This window comes from Alligator sinensis, unplaced genomic scaffold, assembly GCF_000455745.1.
Source record: "Alligator sinensis unplaced genomic scaffold, ASM45574v1 scaffold198_1, whole genome shotgun sequence".
In the NCBI taxonomy this organism is placed as follows: Eukaryota; Metazoa; Chordata; order Crocodylia; family Alligatoridae; genus Alligator; species Alligator sinensis.
In genome coordinates, this window is record NW_005841906.1 from 3,455,180 (window position 1) to 3,458,006 (window position 2,827).

Below are 2,827 nucleotides of genomic sequence, written 5' to 3' on the forward strand. Positions count from 1 at the left end.
CAAGCATTTACTCATGATACCACCCCGGAACCCCTCCCTTGGACTCCTGAAGCCGAACAAGCATTTGTGGCCCTTAAACAAGCCCTCACTCTTGCTCCCGCTCTTAGACTTCCTAATTATAAAAAACCCTTTACCTTGTTTTGTCATAAACAGAAAAAAATCGCTTTAAAAATGCTCACTCAGCTACATAATAAAAAACATCGCCCAATTATATATTACAGCTCTGCCCTTGATCCCGTAGCTGTGAAACTTCCTCCTTGCCTCCGTTCAGTTGCAGCTGCTGCCTTGTTGGTTGAAAAGGCAGATTCTCTAGTTTTGGGATACTCTTTAACCGTTACAGTTCCACATGCTGTGATGGCCCTTCTCCTCAAGGGCAAAACTCAGCACATTTCCAATTCCCGTCTTACTAAATATGAGAAACTTCTACTGTCAGCTGCAAATGTAACCTTAAATCGCTGTTCAATTCTGAATCCTGCATCACTTCTGCCTATTGCCTCTGATGGTGAGCCTCATGATTGCCTGTCTATCACAACTCAATTGTTAACCCCTCGAACTGACCTCAAGGACATTTCTATCCCGAACTCTGACCTTGTTTTGTTTGTTGATGGTTCCTGTCTTAAAAATGATGCAGGCAAATTAGTTGCGGGATATGCAGTATGCACTCAGTATGCTGTTTTGGAAGCCTATTCTTTACCCCAAGCTCGTTCTGCTCAAGTTGCTGAACTCATTGCTTTAACACGTGCTTGCATTCTTGCAAAAAATCAAACCACAACCATTTATACTGACTCTAAGTATGCTTTTGGTGTTGTTCATGATTTTGGACAAATCTGGAAACAAAGAGGATTCCTCACTTCATCAGGGACCCAAATCAGTCATGGTTGTTATGTAAAAGCGCTCTTAGAAGCTGTTCAATTGCCTCTTGCTATTGCTATTGTTAAATGTAAAGCTCATGAGAAACCCTTTGATGATGTCACACGAGGAAATGATCTGGCAGACCGTTCTGCCAGAAACGCGGCCCTTTCTGGCCCACAGGCTCCTAACTCTGTTTTTGTTTGTTTTTCAGCAGACCAGTCTCCTTTGGCTAGCCTTTCAAGTCTGGCCCTTCTTCAAAATCAGGCCCCAAAAAAGGAAATAAATGACTGGCTGCGTGCAGGATGTTCACTGCACCCCGACTCTCTCTGGCGCTCCCCGGACGGCCGCCTGGTGGCGCCTAGAGAGCTTTTGCCACATCTTGCTCGTTTAACCCACTCTGTGGCCCATACAAGCAAAGGGGGGATGATTGCTACAGTACAAAGAAATTGGTTTGCCCCAAATTTTCCTTCCATGGCACAACAGTACTGTAGCTCCTGTCCCATCTGCTTAGCTCACAACATTGGGCAACGGGTAAAAACGACACCTGCAGCCCATCCCCCTCCATGGGGACCGTTTGTAAATCTGCAAATTGATTTTGTACAACTACCTAAGTGCTGTTCTTATGAGTACATTCTTGTTATTATTGATATGTTCTCTGGATGGGTGGAAGCCTACCCATGCGTACATGCTGATTGCATCACTGTAGCGAAGAAATTGCTCAAAGAATTCATCCCTAGATTTGGATTGCCCCTCACAATAGATAGTGACCGCGGCACCCATTTCACAGGACAGATAGTAAAAAACATCTGCCAAGCACTCAACATACAGCAACACCTACACTGTAGTTATCATCCACAATCGAGTGGTGCTGTAGAACGTAAAAACTCTGATTTAAAAACGCGCATTTCGAAGATTTGTGCTGAAACAGGCCTCAAATGGCCTGATGCGCTGCCCATTGCTCTTATGCACATTAGGAACACTGTTAACAGAAAACATGGCCTAACCCCTTATGAAATACTCATGGCACGACCCATGAGGATGCCAGCTACACCACCTGTTGCCCCACACCAAACAGACCTACAATTAACTGATGAAACTGTACTAAATTATTGCAAGGCATTAATGAAGTATGCCAGGTCTGTTCATTCACAGGTCCAAGAAGCCTTACCTCAACCACCGGATGTTCCCTGTCACAACCTCGAACCAGGGGATTGGATCTACGTAAAGGTCTATCAACGAAAAAACGCACTTCAACCCAGATGGAAAGGACCTTTCCAGGTACTTCTGACCACTAATTCTGCTGTTCGTTGCCAAGGTCACCAAACGTGGACTCACGCCTCGCACTGCAAGAAGGTATCACCTCCATTGGACCCCGAAGCAGCTATATTCCAACCAAGGTTGGGATCTTTCCCTGAGGCCAAGGACAAAGACCCTCAGGACCTCACTCAGGCAAGTGAGGAGCATCAGGGTGCAAGTGCTAGTAACCTCTCCCCTGAACCCAACACCTCAGCCCAGCTGGATTCATCAGTTGAAGAACGAAGATATCATCTTCGGCCTCGAAGAAAGTGAAAGCTCCCATTCGAAAGATCACCGCCTCGATCAAGACCAAGAGCCGACATTATCAGCCCTTTAGGTAACTTGAGCCCAGAGGACGAAGAAAGACTTTGGCTGCCATCCTGGGTTTGGCTGGTAGTGTTCTTTTTCTTACTGGTGCTGGTTATGTTTGTTGTTAAAATTCTTTGTCCCTCCTGTATCTAAAAATGGCATTGATATCCTTATATATCACACTTGGGTATCTCAGTATCACCCAAGGGGGGTGGGAGAAAAATTTGTACTTGCAGATCTCCCGTACGGTGGCTCAAGCTGGAAATAAAAGTGACTGCTGGATATGCTCTCACAGCCCAGCGCACCTACAACAAGGAATCCCAATGATCGGAGTACCAATATCCCTCCGGCAATGGGGAACAATAAACGG

The 2,827-nt window shown here is 45.7% G+C and overlaps 1 protein-coding gene across 1 annotated transcript in view; it reads right to left on the bottom strand.

Annotated features, from left to right (window-relative positions):
- Window positions 1-2,827, bottom strand: part of LOC106721894 (potassium channel subfamily K member 16-like) — a 20,046-nt gene that overhangs the window by 7,033 nt on the left and 10,186 nt on the right. The gene's annotated exons all lie outside the window — the stretch shown is intronic.